The sequence below is a fragment of the Panthera leo genome, chromosome B4 (assembly GCF_018350215.1).
Source record: "Panthera leo isolate Ple1 chromosome B4, P.leo_Ple1_pat1.1, whole genome shotgun sequence".
Classification (NCBI taxonomy): Eukaryota; Metazoa; Chordata; class Mammalia; order Carnivora; family Felidae; genus Panthera; species Panthera leo.
This window is the reverse complement of record NC_056685.1, coordinates 127,598,266-127,625,199: the sequence shown is the minus strand read 5'-3', so window position 1 is coordinate 127,625,199 and position 26,934 is coordinate 127,598,266. Positions and strand designations below refer to the sequence as shown.

The 26,934-nt window shown below is 46.3% G+C and overlaps 1 protein-coding gene across 1 annotated transcript in view; it reads left to right on the top strand.

Annotated features, from left to right (window-relative positions):
* Window positions 1–26,934, top strand: part of LARGE1 (LARGE xylosyl- and glucuronyltransferase 1) — a 539,877-nt gene that overhangs the window by 313,482 nt on the left and 199,461 nt on the right. The window lies entirely within an intron of this gene.

Here is a 26,934-nt window from a genome sequence, read left to right as displayed (position 1 = left end):
GTATTCCAGTTGGTCTCATGGACAGAAGAGTAAATTCCTCACCTACTCTGGTCTTGGCCTGCTTCTTTCTAGGGGTCTCTTAGCTCTAGGCTAATTGAAAAAAAGTCCTCAGCATCTCATGGGGGAGACACTCTGACCCTCAGACGCTTTCCCTTGTTAAGATCGAAACATACTTTCCTTACCCATGTCGGTAATGACACTAATAGAGACATCATGTGGCTCAGCTCTGGTCTCTTCTTCATGGAATGTTGGCGGTCTGTCCTTTCATGTCACAAACAAAGAAACTGAGGCTTGAGGGCATGCAGGATTCAGCCCAGAGTCCAGACCAGAATGTGTATGTGTGTTGGCTTCTGTGCCTCTTTTCGAGTTCCCTATTACTTCTCTTTGTTTTTCTGATTACATTGAACTCCTTGAGGACAATTTTCAAAAAATAATTCTAAGATATTCCTACTTTTATGCCAATGTCTGGTATTCAGTGATGTGTTTATTCAGCAGGCATTTATTGCATCCCTACTGGGTGTCCCTGGTATGCTGGGCTCTGGAGACTTCTTCTGAAAGGGATTGGAGAAGGCAGCTGGGAGGGCTTCACAGAGGAGGTGGTCATCATGCTCTCACTTGCCAGAGAGAAGTGGTTCTGTGTGGTGGATGCCGACATTCCCCTTTGGGAGTAAAGGATGTATTAACTCCAGTTGCTGGGATCACTGCCCGCATGTGGCCCTCAGCTACCAGCCCCTTGAAGAGCCACATGCCTGGGGCCACGTCCCTTTCCTGGAGAATGTGGAGTCTTGCAGAGCCAGCTCTAACACTCCCTGGAGAACCCCTCGCAGCTGGTTTTCTCCCTCTGCCCAGTCCTCTTACCTTTTCTTTTCAGATGCTCTTCCCAAGACCCGCTCCCTAAATTAACCTCCTGCATGCTAACTTCTGTATCAGAGTCTGCTTCCCCAGAAACTCACCCTGAAATATGCATTTAAAGCTATAGGTCTCCCTTGGAGAAATGTAACTCAGCAAAATCACTAGAACAGGTGGTCACTAATTGTAGCATTGTAGCTAGGAAATACCATTTATTCTGTCCCAGCTAGGACCTGCCATAGTGCTGGTGGGGTTTTGAAGCCAATAACAACAATAGCATCATTGTGGTTTTAAGTCCCTCGATATCATCTGTGAACGAAAGGCTCCCAAGGTGCTTGTGGCCCAAGGATTTGGATCCTGGGGTAGAGCAGAGTATATGAGCCAAGGTCAGGACAGGGACCCGGGGGTGGCAGGAGTCAGGGGGGAGTGTGCACTTGAATGCAAGGAGCTGAGTTAATGGGCTATATTTTATTTGTTCATTCTTTCATTGGTTTATTTCTAGCATTTGTTAGGCCCCTGCCGTGCAGAGGAATATAGTAGATGCTGTTGTTACCTAAAACGGTCGAGAACACAGCCCCTGCCTTCAAGGAGCTCACAAACAAGGCAGGCTGCATTGTATTTTTATCTATCACCAACAAAGGAATATAAAAACAGCTGAGGTTTTCCCATGCCCACTCTAACTTTTCTGGGATAATACGGAGGTGAAAAGAAAATAAGCAAGCTCTTCTCTTCTCCATATGGCACTCTTTTCTACAGCTTTTTTTGTTGTTGTTTTTTAATTATTTTTTTCTAAACTGGAACCATTAGTAGCCAGAACATGGAATAGGAAGAAAACCCCATAGGACAAACTCATGAATGTAGGAAGTTCTGATCCCAAAGGGAGAGTTCCCCTCTCCTGAGGGCAATTGCATTTGGCGTTCTTCACCATAAACATTTTGAGTGACATTGATGTAGTTTGGCCTTGTTAATTTTTCTCTGTTTCACAACGGCTAGTTATCTGGGGCTCTTGTGTTCAGATCACATATGCTTGACTCCTTCCTAACGCTGTGAAATTCCCCTCACCTAAATCCATTTACACGGAGACACTAGTAAGAAGCCTTTTAGAAAGGGCTTAGATCTTTGCTCTGCCTCCACCATGGGAAACTTTGGGTGCCTCTTGGAAATGTCCACACGCCCCCAGAGCCTTGACTTCACCTAAATGGCAGGTGCCTCCCTCCCCACCCTTACCACCAGCTGCCACTGCTGGAGGATTTTCAGTGATTCTCAGCAAAAAGAATCGAATGTGCCACGGAGAGCGAGAATGAAGGGCCACCCATTCGGTCATATTACTGAGCTTAATAGTTGCCAGATCATCTCCTGACTGTTGGGAATGTTGCAAGAATAAAAGAAACCCAGCCCCTACCCTGGCAAGTGTATAGTTGAGTGGGGTGGTCGGGGGGGAGACAGACAACAAACAAGTAAAATATACGGTATATTAGATGGTGATTAGTGGTTGCTCTGGAGGAGAGGAGATGAGGAATACCTCTGTGTGTGCACACGTGCATTGCTTCAGTATTCAAATCCAGCAGCAGTGGAAGCTCTTCCAATGGAAGAGTGACATTTAATGGAAAGTGACATTTAAGCAGAAACATGAAGAAGTTGAAAGAATAGGCATGCCAGGTGCCTAGGGAAAAGTGGAATACTGTCCCAGGCAGTAGAAACAGCAAATGTGACGTGTCGGGAGCCCTGTGGCCTGGTTTGTTTGAGGAATGGGATGGAATGAGCCCAGGATGGCTGGGGGCTAATGGGTCTGGTCACGGAGGTCTCCTTTGTCAGGCACAGGGAGAATTGTGCCTTACCCTTCTGTGATAAGGGCAGCCATTGTGCAGCTTTGAGCAGGAGTGATGTGATCTGACGGATGTTTTGTTTTAAGTTTATTGGGGGCATGGAGGGGGCACAAGTAGGGAAGGGGCAGAGAGAGGGAGAGAGAATCCCAAGCAGGCTCTGTGCTGTCATCACAGAGTCCAGCTCGGGGCTCGAACTCACGAATCGTGAGATCATGGCCTGAGCCGAAACCGAGAGACGCTTAAGCGACTGAGCCACCCAGGTGCCCCCTGATTGATGTTTTTACTGGGTCATCCTGGCTGCCCAGTTGAGAATAACAGGAAGCAAGGAAACCATTCAGGAGACGTGGCAGTCTTCCAGGCGAAGCCTGTTGCTAGCTCAGACCCGAGGGGAGCAGCACAGGTGAAAGGTGTCGTCAGGGTAGGGGTACGTTTTGGAGGTCAAGGTGGTGGGAGGTGAGAGGGCACAGAGTGTGGGACGCCCAAGCCGGCGTTTGGCAGACCCCACCACAACTGCAAGAAGAAGATTTGGGTTTGGGACCCTTTACATTTGAAATGCCTCATTGGACATCCACACGGAGATGCTGAGAAGGAGGCAGGTGAATGAGTGCTTGGAAAGCAAAGGGAAAGTACTGGTTCCTACAGACCTTCTTCTGGTCCAGGCCCTGAGCTCGAAGCTTTGTACTTTTGAAAAGCAGGATAAACTGGGCCCCAGAGACGCTAAATAACTTTTCCTGCTCAGAGAGCTATTCACAGCAGAACTCAGCCCTGGACCATCTGGCTGTGGAGTCTGCGCTCTGCCTCCTGCATTTCTGGGCTTCCTGATGGTGAGGGGGCTGTGTGTGTTCCAGGGCGGGGGGGGGGGGGGGGTCGTTGGGGGGTGTGTGGGCTGGGGGGGGGGCTGCCTTTAGTTCGGCTGTGACTGCTGATCCTGAGTCACCCACTACCCCTGAGTGCCATCGTTTTACTGCACAAATATTTGGAAACACTATCTGATTTTAGCAATACTGGAAGGGGCTGTTAGGAAGGCATAAATAATAAATGTACCCCCATAATCTGAAGCTTTTAGAAAAACTCCATGCTGCGTGTTCAACCTAGTATTTTTAATTCTTGAGAAGAAATGCCTTCCCTGTAGGAAGAGCATATTGCCATCATGTAAAGTTCTGGCCCCAGAACAGGTATGGTCAGAGTACCAAGCACAGGTGGGTATTGCCCTGCTCACCCCCACGGTGCCACAGTGTGGGTAGGTATGTGATACCAGTGGATATTTTTCTTTTTTTTTTTTTTTTTTCCAGTGGATATTTTTCAAGAGCTAACAGACTCACTGTGGACCAATTACAGCTAACATTTTTAAGCACTTACTCTGTGCCAACCACTCTGTTAAGCACTTTATGGTGAAACTCATTTAATCCTTACAACACTCCCATGAAGTAATTATTGTTAATGTTTCCATTTTAAAGATCTGGGAACTCACGCTTAGGGAGACAAAGTAGCTTGCCCAGCACCTCAGCTCCTAAATTGTAGAACTGGGATTTGAACTCAGATGACCCGACTCTAAATCCAATACCCTTTACCCTGCACCTACACTCCCCAGGGGAGCAGATGGAGTTTAGAGTCTCTGTGGAGAGACCGAAGCTAGAAACAAGAAAGCAGTCTGGGTGACCATGTGAACTGGGCTGTATGGATGATATAGGCATCCTGAGAACAGAGGTGTGGAGGCAAAATCAGGGCCATGGAGAAGTGTGGTTTTCCCAGGATTTGAAAATAAAATTTTGGTCTCCAGAATCCTGGCCCAGCTTGTGACATCCCAGAACATCATCTTTAAAGTAGCCGTGAGCCCCAAGAGCTCTACTCGTGCTCATCATGGCCGGTAGAAGAAGGCAGAATCGGGGTCGCTCTGTGACCATGGTGGGTTAACTGACTTCTCTGGGCTCAAATGAACCAGGAACAGTGCACGTCTTTGTGAGGAGTGCACATTCTTCCCAGGTTCCGCTTTCTCTAAGGACTCCCACCGGAGTATGGGATGATGGTGGACATCCTTAAAGTGTGTCTGCTCCATTACTTTGCAGCTTTGTCTACAAAGCCCTCCTCGGCACTGGGGTGGCTGTAAGGGTAAAATAATGTAGAAAAGCTGAATATGAAAAACCTTGAAAGTATGACTTCTGGAAAGACACTTGTAGAACTTTTGTGATTATAACCACTTGCCTTGAAGGAGTTTTTAAACACTTCTTCCAGTGGGTCAGGTCTATTTCTTATCTTGTGAAGGCTGCCCCTCCCTTCTCCCTCCCTCCCCTCCCTTCTTCCTTGTTCCCTTCTTTCCTTTTTCCCTCCTCCCCTCCCCCTTCTCTCCCATTTCCCCCTCCTTGCCCCCTCCCCATTCCCCCTCCTCCCCCCTCTACCATTCCTGCCCTTTTCCCCTCCCCCTTTCTCTCCCCCCTCCTTCCCTGCTCCTCTCCTTATCTTCTCCTTTCTCCCCTCCCCCTCCCTCCCTCTGTTAACGGAACTGGTGGAGTAGGAAAAGCTTTAAAGGAAGACCTCAAGTTTCAAGTCCCCGCTGGTATGCTTATCAGTGGGATGATCTTGAGGGGTGGGTGGGGGGGTCATTTAACCTCTCCACGATGCTCCCTTACCTGTAGAAAGAAAACAGATGCCACCTCACAGGGTTGTGGGTTTGAGGAACCCTAGTGCCCAGTACACGCTTTTCCTTCCTTGTCTCGTTATTTTTTCCTTTTCCTTTTCCTTTTCCTTTTCCTTTTCCTTTTCCTTTTCCTTTTCCTTTTCCCTTTCCTTTTCCTTTTCTTTTTCCTCTTCCTCTTCCTTTTCCTTTCCTTTCCTTCCCTTCCTCTTCCTCTTCCCTCCTGTGTCTACTGTTTGTCATATCCCATTTGCCCCTTTTCCTTTGACTTTAGATCCTTCTCCTTCCCTCCCTTCACTGACCTGCAGGTAAAGTTCCACACTCCCCTCCCCCTTCAGCTGACTTACAGGGAGTCAAAGGGCCCATGTTCCCTGAGTAAAGCCAGCCCTCCTTGGCCAGGCCTGCTCTGGACAAGGTACCCCTCACTGCACATCTGTTCCTGCCTTCCTAGAGAGGCTGCTTGGCCCCAGGGAAGAAAAGCAGAAACTTTGAAAGCTATGAAGTTTCAAATCAGGTGCTTTCCAATGACTCTGGCAGCCTGTGTCTGTGTGGGTGGTGCTCTGTTAGTGTAGAAGGTGCTGGGGTTCTGCTGTGATGGGGTGAGTCTCCTCTGTGGGGTTTGTGTTTCATTTTAGGGTTCAGTCAAAGGCTGGGGCATTTCTTTTCGTCTGTGCCGTGGTTTCGAATGTTCTCCTGCACTCCTCCTGTTCGTAAAGTTCCTTGCTCACCACCAGTCTTCATTGCTTTGTTTTTTAACTGCTAATTCTCAGCTGGTTTTCCGTGTGGAAAATTTGAGGGCCCTTTATGTCCTCACCCACTTCCTTCTTCGAGTCTGTTGTCCTGTCCGTGCTCCCTTCCATTCAGAGTCCAGGAACTAGCTCTTTTTAAGTTTATTTTTATTTATTTTGAGAGAGAGATACAGAGCAAGTGGGGGAGGGGCAGAAAGAGAGAGGGAGACAGAATCCCAAGCAGGCTTTGCACTGGCAACACGCAGCCAATGCGTGGCTCGAACTCACAAACCCACCAACTGGGAGATTGTGACCTGAGCCGAGATCAAGAGTTGGAGACTCAACCAACGACTGAGCCCCCCAGGTGCCCCCAAGAACTAGCTCTTGGCTTCTCTCACAAGCTCACGGTTCTTCCCTTGGACAGGCTGAAATGCTCGTCACTGGCGGAACGTCAAGGGATTCTGTTCCTGGCAAAATTGGTGAAGACGTTTTAATTATTTTTCCCATTAACTTGGAAGAGGATCTGCCTTCTTTCACTATATTAGAAAAATTGTTTGACTTCTCTGAGCTTCCTTTTTGCTGTTGTTCTATGAAAGTGGGGGAATAATTTGGCCATAAACACCCCCCATAGGTTTTATTTTGGTGGTGAAGTCAGGAAATGGCTCTGCCTTGCATGCTACTTAATCATCAATGATAATTCCCTTTCCCATCTGCGTCTTTGTTTTCTTGTTCTTCAACCAGCAACTCCTGAGGAGTTAGGGGGAACAGAAACCCACCTGCTTCCCTGCCACCCTGTCCCTGTCCTTCTCTCTGCCTCCATGTTCATTCATCCACTCATTCTTTCGTTGACTCCTTATCTTTTGAGCCTCTGGGCCTGCCTCAGGCTTGGGAGAAGAAAATCATGAATAAGGCAGACCCAAGTCCTGCCCTCACGGTACTGATTTCTAATAAGTGCTTTTCACGTGTCAGGCAGTGGGCTATTTCATTTAGCATTCATAAAAGTCTTTAACTGTCTTGCTGAGATCATACAGCAAGTGGCAGAGACTAGACCGAAGCCAGGGTGGCCCCAGAGCCCGTGCTCTTGACCACTGGATTCTAGATCCAGCTGAACACACGGTTACATAAAATGTGGAAAGCACCTTGAAAGGGAGAATTCGGGGTGAGGTAGGATCACATTTCAGGGAAGGCAGCCCTGGTCTGGTGGGCTGAGGGAGTCAGGAAGGCTTCTGGAGGGAAGAGGCATGGTGACATTAGCCTCCGTGTCACCTCCCAGAGAGAATGCCACATGCAGATCCTGGAGAGAGAATGGTGCAGACAGGCATTGAAGGGAACATCAAATCTCCTCAGACAGACTGGGAGGGCTCCTGCCTCTGGTCCTTTACTCTGATGTCCCCCTGCTGGGGAATGCTTATTCCTAGCCTGCTCTGTCCTGCTGCCCCAAGTCCCTACGAGTCTTGGCTCAGATCTCAGCTTCTCAGTGAGCTTCTCCTGATTGTTGCCTTTAATCCTGCAACCTGAGATGCCAGCCTCTCGCTCCCACCCTGCTCTTTTCATGTTTTATAGTAACTGTCACCTTCTAGTCTGTCTTGCAAGGATTTACCAAGATGGCTGCTCCACGCTACCCACTAAGCAGCAAAGACCTGGGTACCCGGATGCCTCTGGCTTTACCTGGTTGCTGTGTGTCTTTCTTGCTGATGCATAAATACTGCCTTTGTCTGTCTTGTTCCTGAGACATTTCCAGCATCCAGAACTGTGCCTGGTAGATAATAGGTGCTCAGTTAATATTTGTTAGGTAAATGAACAAATAAAGCATATGATTCTAGGTGATTTGCGGGGTGGAAAGTAAGAGAACTAGGAAGGGTCTTCTAAGTTACAGCTTCAAGTTTTATCCACAGGTAATTAAAAGGCTTAGAGTTTCAGGTAGAGAAGTATGCTCAGATTCTCAGATTGGAAAAGACTTCTTTGGCTGCAGTGTGGGCAGTGATCCAAAAGGTGAGGCACGAAACCCATACCTCGAAAGAAAGTTGTGACAGTATGCGTTGGGTTGGCTACTGCTTCAGTCCAAGCAGGACATGTGGCCTATGGTAGGATAGTGCCCCTGGGAGCAAGCAGAGGACCTGGATTAGAGGTGAACTAGGAAAGTTGAGTGGATAGCACCTGGTGCCTGGAGTTCAGGGTGGAACATGCAGAGACAGATGAGCAGCTCTGAATCTTACAGCAAAGGTCTGGGCTGGAGGTATCTTTAGGTGTTTCCTTTTTGGTATTAAAATAGTGTTCTCACTGGGCTCTTACAGTTTCCTTTTCTGAACTTCCTGGTGTGCCCTAGTGTAGCATCTGGTTTTCTGTTTTCTGTGGTTCCTGGTTTCTGAAAGGAGAATGGCAGGATTTGCTGTCCCTAATAGAAGGCTAATGAGCAATCAGCAAGCACCAAGCAGGGCGAGGTGTGGTTGGCAAGCCGTGGTTAGTGAGCAGGAGCGACAGGGCGAGTGCAGAGCTGAATTCATCCGAGAAAGATCCCCGACCTTGCCCTGATTGTGCAGCACATACCTGGAGACTGAGGGTACCTCCTGCTGATGTGGCCATGTGTTCTCAGGCCAGCCATACCCTATACATCCCCAGGAGGCCCCTGACTGGGCAGACGGGACCTCTGTCAACTGCGTGGCTGTTCCTAAACGCACACGGCTCCGGGCTCTCCAGGACACTGGGAGGCTCCCAAGAAAGAGGAGGAAAGACACATTTCTAGAAGTGGCTGTGAAGTATTCCTTCCCTTCTTCCCTAATTCACGTGTCCACTGCCAAGGAGTGGGACAAAGACATCCAGGCCCTTTCCTTTGAGTAGGTCCCCTTTCTACCCTTGGTACCGTCTCAAGTCAAATTTCCTGCCTGTAAAATGGGGATAATAATGCTGCTAGGGTATTGCTGCGTGGGTCGTGTGAGATGTTGCACGTAGAGGTTAGCTCAGTACCTGCAGAGTCAGCACTGACTGTGTGTAGCTGCTGCTGGTACTAATATTAGAGTCATTTTGTGGCCATCCCAGTAGGGCAGCTGTTTGGGGACCTAAGATTCAGGGTGGGAGGATCTGGATATCAGAGGAGGCAACCTTAGTCCTCTGTGAGTAAGGCGCACTCCCCAGATAGCCCCAGTTATGATCATGGTGGAGGAGGGGAGCCTGGGAGGAGGGTCCTGGGGGAAGTCAGGGTTTTGTCCTAACTGGAGAGCATCAGCTACGTGTCTCCGTGGGGAGAGCACAGGCTCTCCCTGTGGAGCGTGCCAGTCCCAGGACCTGGGTCTGAGGCTGGCTCTCCCATACAGCTGGCACGTCTGTTGCTCAATCTCAATGGGAATAACAGTTGGGAGGCAAAATATGTAATTCACCTAGTGCTTTGTAGGTATTTGTTATATTAGCTCAGTTTTTCCATGCAGGGGTTTTCCCATTTTACTATCTGCAAAATTGAGATGTGTGACTTACAAAAGTAATTTGCCTGATGGTCTTTTTCTCCTGGAAAATGTTTTGATATATTCTATAATCAGTGGCCTCTTAGAATCCAGAAAATATGGTGTTATTATTTTTTCTAGCTTTTTCTCTCATCGTGGAGTGGTAGAGGAGGGACAGAGTTTGGGTAGGGCTGTAGACCGGAGTTGGGAGGTTGATTAGAATCAGTAAAAGAGAAGGATTTGCGGGGGTGGGGGGGTCTTAGCAGGCCACTCTTTGATCTCCTGTTATTGTATGGCCACAGGGTGTGTGCTGTTGCTATTTTTGGTGAACACCTTGCTTGTGGCTCCCACGTTGGAATGGTTACCACCCCTAACAGGCCCTTCTGCTGTGGAGACTGACTATGTGTTTCCTGGAAATAAAAAATATGTTGTGGGCATGGAGAAAAGGGGAGGTCATCAAGTCATGGAACGGAAACATTTTAGGCTTTGAAAATTTCAGAAAGAGCTATCAAAAAGCTTAAGCATCAAACCCAGAATTACAGGAAACTGCTCTGCCCAGAAGTCTTTTTTTGCTCATTCAGACATTCAGTAAATATTTCCTGAGCACCTACTTGGTACCAGACACACAAGCGATGCTCTCTAGTGCTCAGTCTATTAGAAATTGATGCGACTAATTCATTCTTCCTTGAAAAAAATCAGATCGTTCTGATTTTTTTTTTTTCTGGGAACACTTTAGCAGTCTGTGTACCTGCTGCCCGCTCAGGGCGGGACCCCAGACTCGGAGAGGGCGCAGTGCACTGGGAGTGCCACTAGGTGGTACCTGCCATTAATGTGAATTATTCAGGTTGCTTTTCTTTCAAGTTAGCTGATAATCAGCTACCTTGAGGCAAAGAGATTTTGATGGTGAATGTAGCTTTAGTGGATGCATAGAGGATATACGGCTGTCCTGGGTCATTCTGGGGGAAGGGAGGGAGGGTGAGGGAGCAGGTTGGGATCAAATAAAGGCATGAGAGAGAGAGAGAGACAGCTGCAGAATAGGCAGTAGGAGGAAAGAAGCAAATACCTATTGAATGAATTGATGGAGACAATGACAAAGCCCATCTTTGGAATCATATGCTCAATTTTTTTTCTTGTTTGCTCTACAAGTATTTTGGCTAAAGGGGCCTTACATGAAGGGTAGCTCTAGGGTGGAGAGGCCCTTTTCTGGTATCAGAATTACCTGTAAGGTCTTCCCAGATTTCACATCACCAAGGCACACTCCTGTCCCCCACACTGGCCTGGACATCACCAGTGATCTGAGATTCATTGCCTCATGCAGTGTTTCTCTAGCTTGGTGATGCTGAGATTTGGAGCTGGAGAACTCTTTGTTGTGGGGAGCTGGTTCTGTACATTGTAGAGGTTTAGCAGCATCCCTGGTCTCTACCCACTAGATGCCAGTGACACCACCCTCCCCAGTTTTGACAACCAAAAACATCTCCAGGTATCACCAAATGTCCCCTGAGGGGCAAAATCTATCTTTTTTGAGAACCCCTTCCTTAGTGGCCCACCATTACTGATGAAAGTGTATGGGCTCAGTCAGGCATTGGTGGTGATGGTGGTTTTAAGTGGTTGATAATGAACGCTCAAAAGGAGAAATAAAATTAGAACTTTCTATAACTTGTTTATCAGTTCCTATCTTGGAAAACTCCCAACCAAATGCCCTTTGAATGACTTTCTGAATCATTCCTATGTTCAAGCTCCTGTTCTATATGCTCCAGACTTCTTTTCCTTTGTTTATCCTCAATGCTAGCCTCGAAGATGCTTGAACCATAAATTTTCTCTTTTTCTAGGGCTACAGATAGAGTTGAACAGCCAGTACTGAATTTCCTTTCTCAGAAAATAAATGAGTGCATTCATTCCCCTGTACCTGGAAGGATACATGATACTAAGGGAAAGTGTGATTGAATTAACCACACTCAGATGCATTCATATCCATAGGAGGCCATGATCCTGTTAGGACCCACTGGAGTTTACCATCTTCCCCCGAAATTACAAGAGGGACCAACTTACCCCTCATCTACATCCTCACGAAAAGAGGAAATCGGTGCATGTCATTCGCTGACTATTGGAAGGACACAAATTTTTTTTTCCCTCCGAAATGCATATACATAGATTATTAGCAGCATCTAATATATGACAAGGACGGACATGGCCTGTCAAGGAAGACAAATAACTGTTCTCTTCTCCGCAAGGTGCGCTGGGCTTGCCCATCTGGAAGAGTGCAGTGGGCAGAGGTGTGTGTGCCGATTCCTTATTGAGATGGATGGAGGGGCCATTTAAGGGAACACTGTCAGCCAGCCTAGGACCAGGTAGAATTACCAGCTTCCCTAGAAGCAGAGGGTTTTTTTTTTTTTTTTTTTTCATTCACAACCATCTTCATTAGAAAAGGAAGTCTGGTTTCTGTTTTTTCGTTTGCCTTTTGATTGGTCTCAGAGGCAAAGAGGTCACGACAATTTGGGGCTTCTCTTCTTTATTCCTGAGATGGCAGAAGAGACCCAGGTTGATGCCACGATGCTAAGAAGTCTTACAAGATTAAAAAGATTCCCCAAATCCAGCCACTGAGCATTTTTATTTTTGAAATGATGTGATACTAGGTTTTCAAAAAGGAGGAGGCAGCCTTTGAAGGGCCTGGGGGGAGCAGGGAGGAGGGAAGGGGAAGGAGGAGGGTTGGTTGGTAGGGATGGAACTTACTTTTTTTTTTAAGTGAACTTTAAAATTTTGGAACAATTTTTGAGTTACAGAAAAATTATGGAGCTAGTACAGAGTTCCTGTACGCCCTGCACCCTCTCTCCCTTATTATTAGCATCTTACATTAGTACGGTACATTTTGGGGGGCAAGTTGTCTTTTATTTTATTTTATTTTATTTTATTTTATTTTATTTTATTTTATTTTATTTTAGGGAGAGAGAGAGAGAGAGCGAGTGAGCTCCAGTGAGCTGGGCAGAGAGGGGGAGAGAGGGAGAGAGAGAGAGAGAGAGAGAGAGAGAGAGAGAGAGAGAATGAATCTTAAGCAGGCTGGACATAGGGCTCAATCTCATGACCCTGTGTTCATGACCTGAGCTGAAATCAACAGTCAGATACTCAACCGACTGAGCCACCCAGGTGCCCCAGAACTTGCCTTTTTACAAGCTGCCTGGTACCGTCCAGACTGTGCATGCAGCCTAGATGGTCTACATACATATGCTTCTTTCATCACAACAGTCTTGACAGAGGGATAGTCCAATCTCAGTTTTTTATGAGAGTGAAAACCCAACACTTAAAGAGGTTAAATAACAGACCCAAGTCACCTCACTAGTACATGGCAGGGCCATAAGGATAGCCTCTTTCCTTTGTCAATAAGCCCACAGGTTTTTCAGCCCTGCTCCTTGTTGGTACTGAGCTGTGAGGACAGTGAGTGATACACCTGCCTTCAGGGAGAGGACACTCTCATTGAGAATTAGAAGGGCACACAGCTCCTGAGAAAGGACTGTGGGCAGAGATAGGAGGGCATGTACCAAGCACAGTGGCGCCACCATTGAGAGAATAGTTAACTTTGGGGACTGGGAAAGACATCACCTACATCATAAGATAAATTGGTTTTGTGCATTGGTTAGAGTATCTCCACGAAGGAAGAGGGGAATGGGACATTTCAGGCAGGAAAACAGAATGGGCCAAAGTCATGAGACATGAAACAGTATGTATGGTGTGTTCTTTAGACTTCAGGGGGTTCCCTGTGGCCGGAAAATTAGTACAAAGAATGGAGCATGGGAGGATGGGTTGGAAATGTGATGGAAGATTGAAAAGTAGGCAGGAGCTAGGTCATGGGGGGGCTGGCATTGGCATTCCATGCCATGGAGTTTGGGTTTATTCAGAAGATAGTGAGAATCCATTGACTGTCTCTAAGAAGATTGACCAAGTCAGACCAGTCAGTCCCCAGTATGAAAAGGTGATGTGCTGTAGTAGGGGAATGAATTGGATGGTACAAAACCAAAAGCAAAATCCAATTAGGTGGCCATGTCAGTAATCCAAGTAAGAAATGATCATTGCCTGGACAAAGGTAGAGGTGGGATGCAATGACAGAATCAATTAGAAATGGATGGATGTCCAGATACAATGTGATACAAGAGAGAGATTTGTAGATGACTCTTGTTTCACAATTTAGCAGATTGGGTGTGAATACAAGAGGAAGCATAGTGCTGGGTGAGAAAATGAGTTCAAGTCTTCTATGTGTGATATGGTTGTGCTAGTGTCAGTACTGGAGGTTGATGTTTTAATGGTAGCAGATGCTTCCTCATAATATACTGCATTTATGCTCCACTGTGGTAGAGGTCCTGTTTGCTCAGCATCCATGTCCCCCTTCCATAAACATCAGCAGAATGTCTTTTTCTTTTGAAAACCTTGCCTCTTCTTGTGTTAATTGATTTTCAGGGGTGGTAATCCATCCCTGGCTGCAAAGTAAGGGCATGAGCCAGTTCTGATCAGCATCAGGACCCCAGCCATCTCCCTGGCTCTAGTGATTGATTGGTTCAGGGTGGTTATGTGCCCCACGCTGAACCAATCAGAACATGAGGCCAAGGATTTTTTCTGGAACTTCTGGAGAAGATTTTCCACTCCAGTTGCTAAACTATGAGGAGATGAGACTGGAACTTCCATCAGTCATTTTGCCACTGTGTCAGGGGCTCCTTGAGACCGCCCCTAGATTCTGTGATTTCCTAGGATGACTTACAGGACTCAGCGTGAGTCATACTCATGGCTATGACTAACTTCAGCAGAAAACATAAAGCAAAATCAGCAAAGGAAAAGGTACATGGGTGAAGTCCAGGAGTAACTAGGCTCAGGCTTCCAGAGTCCTTTCCTAGTGCCGTCATCCAGGTCACACTTCATTCCGCTAGCAATGAGTTGTGGTGACATTAGTGAAATGCTCTCCACCAGGAAAACTCATTAGAAATTTAGCACCTGGGATCTTTACTGGGGGCTTGTCATGTAGGCACCTTCTACTAGCCCATACCAAAATACCAGACTCCCAGAAGGAAAGCAGGTGTTCATAATAAACCATAATGTTTGCACAGTTTAGACAATGGGCAATTCTTACCAGGCAAGAGCGGGAACCTTCCTGGAACCCAGGTTCACAGGTGCCAGCCAAGGCCTAACTTGGCAAGCAGACCTTTTAAGAGAGAAAAGTATCAGGCCGGCTGTGGTGCCTCTTTCCTGCACAGCTTTTCTGTCTGAGAGTTAAAGCGGATCTGAGGGCCTGAAAAGAGAGACCGATTCCAGATTACATTGTATTATAGTCCCTAGTTCCAGCCATGCCTGAAGCAGATTTTCCTTTTTTAATTTCTTAGGTCAATTTAAATTTCTGCCACTTACAGTCTTAAGAAGCACACTGGCCAATAAAACCTATTCTACCTAAAATGTTCTTTTTTAACTTCTTTACCACAAATCCCCGTCACTGTTCCTTGTCTCAAATGGGGTCTTCCTCGGTGACCAGGACTAGCCTATAATAGACATGGTAAATTTTTGGCACGTGAACAGATTTTCTTCAGTTTTTTAGAGGAGTATTCTGTCTAGATTGAAAAGGTAGATTTTGGAGCCGATTTATCCTCAAATGTGACCTAAATTAAAAGTTTGACCTAACTGAATATCTCCTTGATCTTCCCTTTTACAAATTACTCTTTCCTGAGAAATTGGCCATAGCTTCTAGTAAGTAGTGCCTCCAGCTTGGGCTCCGTCCTGGGCATTCTTCCTTGTTTGGCCTAATTAACTGTGTCATCATTCAAGCAGATTAGGTGTGTGCCTTCCTGGGACATCAATTAAAAAATAAATCAGTGTTTGTCAAAGTGGAAAGGTGACACGTTGAAAGATGAATTTTCTTTCCAGTCTTGTATAGAAGCAGTAGAAAACAAAGGAAGTGTTGTAGTGGCTTTGCTGGCATGCTCACATGGAGGAAATAGGGACTGGAAGGATGTTAAGAGATTGTGAGCTAGTTTAGTGCTTTCTGTCGCAAAGGTAAAGAGAGGTCCAGAAGGTCTTTAATTTGTGAGATGCAGTTGCAGGAGAACTTAACTTAGGTACAGGTCTCTGTTTTGTCATTACTACTAGTCTTAGGCAGGTCACTCTACCTTTCTGACCCAAGGATAATTCTTTGATAAGTATTTATTGAGTGCCTCGTGCAGAAATGAATCTGTAAAATGAATGAGTTTGCCTGGACAATCTCAATGCCCCTTTCAGGTCTGCGAATCTTAACACAAATTCACATGGCTAGAGGCAAAGCCAGAATCACAGAAAACATGAGTCCTTTTCATGCCTCCCTTGACCCTGCATTTATCTACCAGCAAGTCCTGTGAGACCACCTTCAAGGTCTATCCCAATCCAAGCCTAGGAGATGCTAAAAAATTAGTTATTGAATAAACAAAATTAGGTCTTCAGCTTCTGTGGCTCCTTGGATTCTAGAATATTGTTTGTTTGTTTGTTTGTTTGTTTGTTTGTTTTCCCCTGTCTGCTCCTATAAAGTAGGAAATCATCTGCCCTGGAGTCTCCAAGGGGACCTGAAGCACTGAGGTTCAAGGAGGCATGAAACACAGTCTAAGACAGGAATGGAGATCCAGTGAGGAGAATGAAGTCAGCCCCAAAGTAGGGTTCCCATGAGGATCTAGAACTTCTAGAGCGAACAGCGACTAGCTGGCTTGCTCAGTCCAGCGAGAAGCTCCTGACAGTGGGCTTCCAAACCCACGCCAGGTTCTGGCCTCTATCTTGGAGAGAGGTGTGGAAGCACCAATGATGGGAGATGGGCTTTGAATACCTGTTGATGCTTCTCCATTGCGGCATACGCTAGGTGCCCATCCCTATAGCATTTGTTCCTCTGACTTAGGTTTTTAGAGGCACACTGATGCCCATGACTTCGGCTCTACGTTTTTGTTTTGTTTTGTTGTTGTTTTTGCTTTCAAATTTTGAGGAAGAAAATATGTTTTCTTTGTAAAACAGTAAGAAGAGAAGTCTAGTCAGGACAGGGTGCAGGCAGCATAAAGATGCCCTCTGGGCATTATTGTAATAGTGAAAGAGCTTCATCTCCAGAGGCAAAAACAAGAATTTACTAGATCCTTTCGCAAACAGACAGCTCTGTCGTGGGCATCATTAAGGTTCAGTACACTGATCCATTTTATATGTATGTGTCATGAATAAAACAATGCGCGTCCGTATCAGCACAAAGAAAATAAAACTCCTCCTGTGTTTCTACTACCTAGAGTTCAGTGTTAACATTATAGTATATTTCCTTTCAGACGCTTTTCCATGCATATAAAATTGTTTATTTTTTGTATAAAATTAGGATCCTATTGTAATACTGTTTGCACATTATTGTGTTTTCTCCCTAACTACACATTGCGGCCGTTTTCCAGTGTGATGTGCCATGTGGTTTCTTATGCTTCCTCATATCCCGTGGTATGGCTGTGTTATTATTTGCCAATCCAGGCCTTCTGTTTTAGATTCTTGGGCCATTTCCAATGGTTTTTGGTATTCTCAAGAAGAGCAAAATGCTCACCCTGTCTTTGGAGCCCTGAGGCTGCTGACATATGAAGCTCACTTAGCCTCATGCTACAATGTCATGGCTGCAGAGAGTCAGATAACCCTGTGTTCAAGTCCCAGCCCTGGCTGTGTGATCTTGGATGAGCCAGTTAACGTCTCTCTGTTATACATTCCTGCTATGAAAACCAGGTACTTTCTCCCCAGTTCACAGGGGCTGACCTGAGGGTTGAACCCAGTCATGTACCTCTCTGTTCCCTTCCCTTCTCCCAAATGTAGTTTTCTTCAACACTGGCTTCAAGTTGGAATCAGCTGGGAGCTTTCTAAGAAGAGCAGTGCCCAGACCTACTCTCTACCAACCAAGTCAGAATCTCTGGTCTGGGCTCTGGATACGGCATGTTGACAAGCCCCTTCTATAAGTCTCCTGTGCCACCAAGGTTGAGACTCCCTGCTCGAAAGTTTCGGCCCCGGGGTCTGCTGGCTGCTGCTGCAAAAGAGACATTGTGTCGTGGCTGTTTTGTCATGGGGTGGTGAGGCAGGGTAGTGTTTGGAGACAGGATTAGAATCCTGGCACTCATGCCTCCCAGGGAAAAGTGCCAACCTGTTTATTTTGTGTCAAGAGCTCAAACAGTGATCAAAATCCAATCCGACATCATAAATACCAGAAAAGGTCAGGACTGGGCTTGCTCGTAGGATCGAGCGCACACAGCCGAGCTGGGCTTGGCGCTTGGTCAACTCCAAACTTTGAGCTGGCACACAGCGCCGGGGGGACTTGGCAGGGCTCAGGCATACGGCGCCCCAGCCACAGAATGGAGGTTCACGTGGCTCTGTTGCTTTTGCCGAAGGAGGAGAAATGCTATTTTCTCAGCGGTTGTTCTTCTTGACTCATTAGTGTACTTGGCATGTGGTTATTTTTTAACTTCTTTGCAAATATTCGTAGAAAGAGAAGGGGAGTGGAAGGCGGGAGATGTTGGTGTTTACTGAGCTTGTATTTTGTGCAGGCCCTCCCAGGATTGAAGGGGTGCCCCCCTCACACTGGGCCCACTTCCCCAGTGCAGCCAACGCACCTGAGGTCACCACCTGGCCAGCAAGTGGCCGAGGTGGGAATTTTATCTGAGGTCAGCAGAACTTCAGAACCTGTGACCTGTTCCTCAGGATTTCACATCTTAGGAGTTCAGGGGATTTAATTAGACCATTTCTGGATCATCCCATCTTGATTGTGACAATCAGAAGGAAATCCCACTGTAAACTATTAAAAGGTTTTCCATGTAAGTTTGTCAGGACAGCCTAGGGAATAGAACAAGACATACCTGTGTGGGTGACTTTCCCCATGGGGCTCACGTGGGAACCCCACTGGCTCCTTTAGTAAAAGGACATCCCGTTTCTCAGGAACGGCAGTGGACTGAATGTCAAGTGCAGACGCCCATGGGCTTGGGGAGTTTACCTGTTGGGCCCTTTGTTAACAGAGCTGACAGGAATCCATTACCCAGCCTTTCTTGCTCCTTGTATCCAAGTATAGATGTAGGAGCATCAGTACTTTTTACACCTTTTTGACTATATCCTACAGTAGTAAGTATATCTTACATCGCAATCTAAAGGAAAATGCATGTGTGTGTCTATACATGTATACACATACACATTATACAGACACAGCTGTGTAACTAAAACACAGTATCTTCATAAAACAATACTTAACCTTACTAATGTTCAGTGAATTTTTATACTTCTAATCGATCTAAAGGATTTTAATTTTTAAAATGCTTGTCGAAACCCACTAAGTTATTTTCACAACCCCCTAATGTGTGGCACACCCTAGTTTCAAAAACATTGGACTGGAAATTCTCTTAAGATGGCTTTTAACTCTGTGTTGAGCATTCTAAAATTCAGCAAAGCTGCCAATAATCAGAGAGGAGATCATAAACTCATTTTCTAGAATCCATGAGCTGGAAGGGGCCACGGGGATCTCATTTAGTCTGTTCCCCTCTTGTCTGGCCGACCTCCACTTCAATGAGCTAACGTGTGGGGTGGCATCCAGCACGATGGCTGGCACATGGTGGGGGACCCCATACGTCTCATTGTCCTTTCTTCCCAGGCGGGTGTCGGGTTTTATTCATCTCTCTCTTCCTAGCTGCTAGTATAATGCTCAGCACTGGACTCAGTAAATCGATGGGGAATAATCTTAAAAAAAAAAAAAAGGTGGCTCGGTTCTTTTTTCTCATTAACATTTGGGGAAGATGGCTCAATCCGCTTGGATGATGCAAATCATTTGCTTTTGGTTCTGTTTTTAACTAACTGCAATTCAGGAGCATGTACTCAATGCCTACTGTGTGCCTAGTAATGGTGGACATGGAAGATATCATATGGTGAGTGCACAAGAAAGGGAAGGGATCCTCGTTCTTAAGGAACTCCTGTATAAGTGAAGAGGAAGGGGGAGGAGAAGCAGCCGTCAAGTAATGTGGTCCTTGCTTGTGCAGAGAGTTTACCAAAGTGCTGTGTGGACATGGAAGATGGAGAACCAGTTCTGGTCAGGAGTGGCAGGGGCAAACACACAGGGGAAGTACTCGATCTGGGCTTTGAAGGTTAGTAGGAATTTGTAGGGGCCAAGCAGATGGTAATTCAGGCAAAAGGAACATCTTAGAAATGGCAAAAAGGAGTGGTCCTGCAGGGTAGATTTGGAGGACATTAACTGTGGCTAGGGCTTAAGCTCTGGGCTCATGGGGCAGCTGGCATGCACAGCAGGTGGTTAAACACTTGGCCTTGAGGCACAAAACACAGGTCTGAATTTCAGGCCCTTCTTTCTACCTGTGGTAGGCTGAATAATGCCCACAAAGATACCTTCGTCCCGATACCTGGAACTTGTGGAAATGAAACTATATGGCAAAAGGGACTTTGCAGATGTGGTTAAGCTAAGGGTATTGAGATGGAGAGGTTATCTTGGAAGATAATGGGTGAGCTAAAAATGTAAGGAGTGTCTGTGATATAATAGAAAATATATATATTTGGTCTTTGTCCCCAGTTGCTGACACAGAGCTCCTAAATTTCTTGGAATTTCCTGGGTAATACGAATGTCTTTTATTCTATTGAGGCTACTCTTAATGAGCCCCTAGATAGCTTTAGGATGGGGCTGGTAGCCAGAAAGACCCAAGGCATGGTTACAGCATTGAAATCTTCAGCCCCCTTCCCCTGCAGGCCCCCTACATCCAGAAGGGCAAGGGGGTGGAGGCTGAGTTAATCACCAGCGTGTCATTTAATCGATCATGCCTATGTGACAAAACCTCCATCAAACCCTGGGAGTTGATGGGCTTCCAGGTTGGTGGGCACCTGGAGATGCCAGAAGGGTAACACACCCAGAGATAGCGTGGACACTCTTATGCCCCTGCCCACACATCTTGCCCTATGCATCTCTCCCGTTTGGTCATTCATGAGTTAAACCTTTTATAATAAGCTGGTGGTAAGAAAGTAAAATGCTTTCCTGAGTTCCATGAGTCATTCTAGCAGGTGATTGAACTTGAACAGTGAGGGTTGTGGGAACCCTCGACTTTGTAGCCATTTTGGACAGAAGTGTGAGTAACTTGGGGACCCAGTACTTGGGACTTGTGTCTGAAGTGGGGGCAGTCCTGTGGGACTCAGCCCTTAACGCTGTGGGTCTGTGCTGACTCCAGGTAGTTAGTGTCAGAATCGAACTGGGCTGTAGGATGGTTGGTATCTGGAGAGTTGGCTGGTGTGAGGAAAGGTCCTACATATCTGGTGTCAGAGGCGTTAGGAGTAGAAACAGCGGAGAGGGTCCTTCCAGAAAGAGACAGGGTGATCTGACTGTGGAGAGAAAGGATGTGTTACAGAAGCAGGGACTGGAGTAATGGCTCTGAAGACAGAGGCAGTGGCCACCAGCCAAGGAACGTGGGCCCCCTGGTAGCTGTAAAGGACAAGGAATCCGATTCTGCTCCCAGAGTCTCCAGAAGAAAGCAACCCTGCCGACTCCTTGATGGTCGCCTAGTCAGATTCCGTGCTTCCCTCCAGAACCGTGAGGTAATACATTTAGCTTCAAGCTACTAAGTGTGTGGTGATTGTTACAGCAATTAGGAAACTAATGCAGTGTCTAGATGGCCTTTGGAATTTACTTCTTTAAGCCGCGTGTGTAAAAGTGGGAGTAAATGGGAATAATCATGCTGACAGCAGCAACCTCATGTTGTGTTTTGGTGAGGATTGTGTGTGTCTCCTTTAACACGGGGATTAGCCAGCTACCCGGCATGTAGGCGAGATTTATTTGTGAAAGTAGATAAAAATAAGAGACCTCATCACAGATCAAAATGACTTTTTGCTACAATGCTTGTTGGCTTGTCTTTGTTTCTAGCGAAGCACTAAGTACTGAGGCGAAGGGACCATATCTGTTGGGTTTATCCCTGTCTCCCCAGCGTTTGGCACGGCCCTGGCATGTTATGCATTCTAGAATTAATTGATAAACAATTCGATGCATGCTCTGTTGTATTTAGAGGTTCCAGATCAGAGAGGGGAAATGCACAGCACAGAAGGCCGTTAACAGAGGGAGAGGCAGCAGGTAAGGAGACCAGTGTGGGCCCCACAGTAATCCAGGTGAGAAGGGGTTTTTCCTGTCTGGCTAACATCCCTCCTGTCATACTTTTATGCTCATGCCCTTTAATTCTGTTCGCAGAGCAAGAGAACAGCTGCACACTGTCCTCAAATGGTCTCTTCCCTACCATTAATTTGTTCTTCAGCCTTCTCTTCCCAAGCAAAATGACCCAAATTATTTTGGCTTTCCCTTATTCATAGGACAGCATTGTGAGGCCTTGCAGATGTTGCAGATGATGGTCCAGAGGATAGATTTGGTTTGCACACGTGTTTTAAGGGATCCACACATACTTTTTTTTTTTTTTTAATGTGAATTATAAAACATGGCAGATTGAACACATGCATTTATTTCTGGACCCTCCCAAAGTCTACTAAAATGGAAGGAAAGGAATAAAAAATGACACAAGTTCACAAGAACAGAGATAACGAGAGAGGAGAACGGACAAGGGCATCAGTAACTGTGGGATCTAGAAGGCAGATGGGGGGCACTGCACCCCCATGGCTCTGACGCCCCCCACCCCCTTCATGCACACATGGGGTTGGGACTGGACGCTGAAGTGAACGTCGGGAGATTGCCTCCAAGTCTGTGTCCTGGACAGAGAAGACCCCTCAGTCTCCTCCTCTACCCAGAGCTCAGAATATGTGTGGCAGGTTTCCTGTCCTCTAGACAAGAAATTGTTTGATGTCTGTGGGGAAAGGTCCCAGCCCAAGAGTCTGGCACTGACGTTTAGGACAGCCCGTGTGCTCACTTGAGGTCATTTTAAGTTTCTACTCTCAGCTTCAAACCCAGCCTCGTGTGCTCTGCTCTGCGATCCTGGGGCTGGGACTCTGCTAACATTTCAGTCCTGCCCTTGGCTCCTGTGAGGTTCTATGAATAGGGCACTAGAGGAAAAGTAAGGCTGGAGAGAAGAAGGGGTTTGCTCCTGCTTATCTACAGTCTGTTTTTTGCAGGACTTCCTCACCTGGGTGTGCAGTTCATTCCAACTTTAGTCTGTCCCCTCCCAACACCCACATTGTGGTGCCTCCTTCTCAGGGGCCTGGGCCCCAGGTCTGAGGGGGGCCTCCCTTCCTAGCTCCTAAACTCTAGTAATCCTAATTCCTCACTTCCCTTTGTTGTGCTGGCTCTCTGAATGGCACTTGTCACAGGTGCTATTTATGTGACATTTCAGTATTTTCCTTTTGGCTTTTCCAGCCCCCCCCATAGCTAGCTAGCAACCCTTTACTAAGGTTCCTCTGTGTGGGGTTCCTCTTCCTTGACTGGACCCTGACTAATAGACCTAATAAGAGACCAATACTCGTTTCAACACCCTTTAGTGAAGGCCAACAGCCAGGAAGTCCACCCACATGAGATACTGGTCAGAGGACACAAACGTCCAGTTATAAGATTAAGAAGTTTGGGGAATCTAATGTACTGCATGGTGATTCTGGCTCATCATATTGTATCATACTTGAACAGTGCTAAGAGGGTAGATCTTAAATGTTCTCACTGCAAACAAAGAAATAGTAATTATGTGATGGGATAGAGTTGGTAGCTGATACTCTGGTGATAGTCATTTTGAGATTTATAGGCGTATCCAGTCAACACCCTGTGCACCTTAAACTTGATGGTGCATGTCTGTTATATCTCTGTAAAGCTGGGGGGGGAATTTAAAAAAAATTTTTTTTAATTAAAAAAAATTTTAAAAAGCTTACCCGTGAACTCAAAGCTGCCAAGCCATTTTTAGTGTCTCATTCATATCTACTGTGAAGAGTCAGTACACATTGGAGGAAAATCTCTAATATAAAAGTCAGAGGTCCATTTTGACAGATGAAAGAAAGGAATACCTAAGAAACAGAGATGAGGGAGAAGAGGAGCACTCAGCTAACTTTTGGTCTTAAGAAAGTTAGTAAATGGTTCTGGGCTTCTGTGTTCTTGTAAAGAATATGGGGATGACAATACTTAGTCTCTCATGAAATTGTTGGGAGCTTAAATCCTGTAACACCAACATCTAGCATAGTTCTTGACACAGGATGATGTAAACATTTTGTTAATAATAATAATAAGTAGTAGTGATGGTCAGAAAAATTCTTGGCCTCATATCCCTGTTGAATGGGGAGCCTCGCCACCTGGGTTCTTTCAAATGACTTTAGGCTAATGAGAAGAAAACACAAACTAACAACTTACTGAACACCAAGTGTCCGTCTCTGGGATAACTCTACATTATCCTGCTTATTGCTGGTAAAAGTCCACGAAGTCTGGGTGTTTTACACCCACTACATTAGGGAACCGGGGTGCGGAAAGTACTGCCTGATTTTAAAGCTCCTGTCAGCCTCTTAAAGGGGACTGCATGCCCAGAGAGAAAGCCTGCCGTGAAGTTTTGAAGGGGCCATATGGGCAGACAGCCTCTTATTCTGGCTAATTTAAAACCAGGAAGGTGTTCCGAATAGGACACAGCTGATAAGAATAATCCCAAGTGAGGGCTCGTTCCTTCAGGCATGGACAGGGCCACCCAGCAGCTGATGATGTTAATAAAATTGTCAGGCAGCTATTAGAATAACTTAGAATTATCCAGATTTTTATAGCTACCTAAAAAGGCCAAATGGCTCTTGTCTTTGCCCATAAAATGAACATCTGTTAGCTCCTAAAAGACTAGTATCCGTGCTCAGTGGCTGGACCTCAGTCCCTCTCTCCTCCTGGGATGCTCAATTATGTACTTTTTTTTTTTACCCCCATCTCTAAAATGGTCTGTCCCTACAGCAGATACATCTGCTTGATGTTTCTTTGTTCTAAATATTTTTACCTTTTTTTCTCCCACTGAAAGAAACCAAGCATTCGAGTTCAACGCATGTCTTGAGCTCTAACCTATGCCATATCTTGCTCTGTGCTGACTCTTTGGTATACGAGTTTGTGCTCTCCGTGTCCATTCCTAGTGAATTAGTAGCTGGGCGTTATCCGGCAGCCATTTTCAGGCCAATTGTGCTGACCGCTGTGCTTGGCACTTAGAAATTAGCATATACCTCTTGTATGTACAAGGGGAAAGGGTCTTAGGACTGAATTCTTTTCCATTCTGAAAATCAGCATAGTCTTGGGGTGCCTGGGTGGCTCAGTCAGTTAAGTGTCCAGCTCTTCTTGATGTTGGCTCAGGTCATGATCTTATGGTTCCCGACATCGAGCCCCGTGTTGGTTCCACACTGAGCGTGGAGCCTGCTTGGGATTCTCTCTATCCCTCTCTGCCCCTGCCCCACTCATGCACGTGCACGTTCTCTTTCTCAAAATAAATAAACTTAAAATCAGCACAGTCTTAATGTCATGTCTTAGAAATATCAGGAGGGGCTGATGAGCCCAGAACTTAAGCCAGCAGTGATAAGCACTTGCAGACAAGGACCAGGCCACCTAGTAGCTGTCTGCTCTTGGGTCAGTGACCACCTCAGTCCACCTCAGTGTTTTTATCTGTAAACTGGGGATGAAAAATCTCTGCCCTAGAGTGTTAGTATCTGGATTATTGGAGATGCTCCGTGAGACATACACAGAGTGGCACCCGGCACAAGAGTAGGGGCTGAATGGATGGGGCTCCTAGTCTCCCCCCTTTTCGGGACTTCTGCATCTGTACATCCATCTGTTGCCTGCACAAACCCATCCTAGAGCCTGTGGGGACAGAGACCAGTATAACAGCTGTTACAGGTGGGGGAAAATGGGACACTAAGAGATTATTAACAAGTTCCTAGATCTCACACGAGGAAGACTTAGGTTAATACAGTTAGCATGTGATGGAGTTAAAGGATATATGTGGCCCTCTTCATTTCTGTTTTTTTCATTCATTATTTAGTAAGCATTAATTAAGCACCTACTATGTGCCAAGCATATCAGAGTTGGATACCACTGCTACACCTAAGTTCATGGCACAATTACACTAAAATGGCTTTCTGGATCATGTCGGCACTCCTGAGGCTTCAGGCCCTTCCGTATAAGCCCTGCCTTGCAGGTAGGTGTTCAGCCTCTGTTGTATGCATCCTTTGGAAAGAAGCTAACCTCACAGGACAATCTTCTCTGCTTCTGGACATCTTGAGCAAAGCTTGGATAAGCCTAAACCACTGCCTGACTTCTTCTCCCTGTTTAGAGTCATGTCCTCCAAGACCTAGAACTGAGGCTGATTGATTTTCTGATGATGTCCTTTCAGGTAATTAACGGCTGGCTTCATGGCTGCCTTCAAGGCTTACCTCCGTCAGGCCCAATGTCTGAATTCCTCTAGGAAGTGGGACTCCATGTTTACCGGGATCTCTGTCTGGGGTGGCAGCACATGATCACAAAACCAGCATTGGACCGTACTCATGTTCCACTCTGCCATTTTCTTGCTGTGTGACCTTGAGCCAGTGAGTCGGTCTCTAGGCTCCTCGAAAGGAAGGGGCAGTCACAATGATGTCGACCCTGGATAGTTGAAGGATTAATTGATGTAGCTTTGCATGATAGTGCTGTATGTGTGTCTAGCTGTCCACACAGGCAGCGCTTCTGACTTGATGGGGTCAGGTCTCAGGTTATGGATGAAGATGCTGACGTACCATCAGGACACGTGAGCCTCCAAACTCCCAGCCTGGAACGTCTATTAGAAGGTCAGGGTGAGGCTGGATATCAGTGCCCTGTATGTGCCCTGAATGACCGGGTGGAAAGTCAGGATGGCCAGTCTCTGCAATGCCTGAATTCCTGCTGTGCACAGGGTGGTACTTGATTGCAATTCTTGCTGTGCACAGGGTGGTACCTGATGGCCAGACAATAAGATAGCGTCCTTCCAGTCCAGAGAAAAGGGCCAGCTAACCAAATGATCATATCCGAGTCTGAGTCCATATGCAGGCTGGTATTTCTCAAATTTGGATGTGCTTCAAAGTCTGTCTCCTAGGGAACTTTCAGACCATGGGTCCCGTGCTTGAAGATTCAGATTCTACAGGTACGGAGTGAGGTCTGTGCACTATGAGACTGACACAGTTGACTTCAGGGGGCACAAGAGAGCAAACACACCTAACTTCTCAATACTGGTGAGCTGAGGTCGTATGAGACCTGGGATAAAAGGACATTTTGCCCCTGGATTGTTTGGTCTTCATTTTTAGTTTTCTGGGAAAATAGAAAACCAGTGCCATTAGGAGGCTTATCTGATAGCTTTAAAAAAAATGCTTCAGTGAAACAGTCTTGCCCTACAGGAAGTGAACATCTTTGGTTTGCCAAGTTCTAGGCCAATTGCTATATATGTCACTTCAGTTAGGTGAGCTTTTGCTGCAAGTGACAGGGCTTTAAGCCATAAGGAGGTAGGGAAGCCCAGGGCCTTTGCAGCAGCTCCACGGTGTCCTCAAGACCCCAGATTCTTCCCATCTTT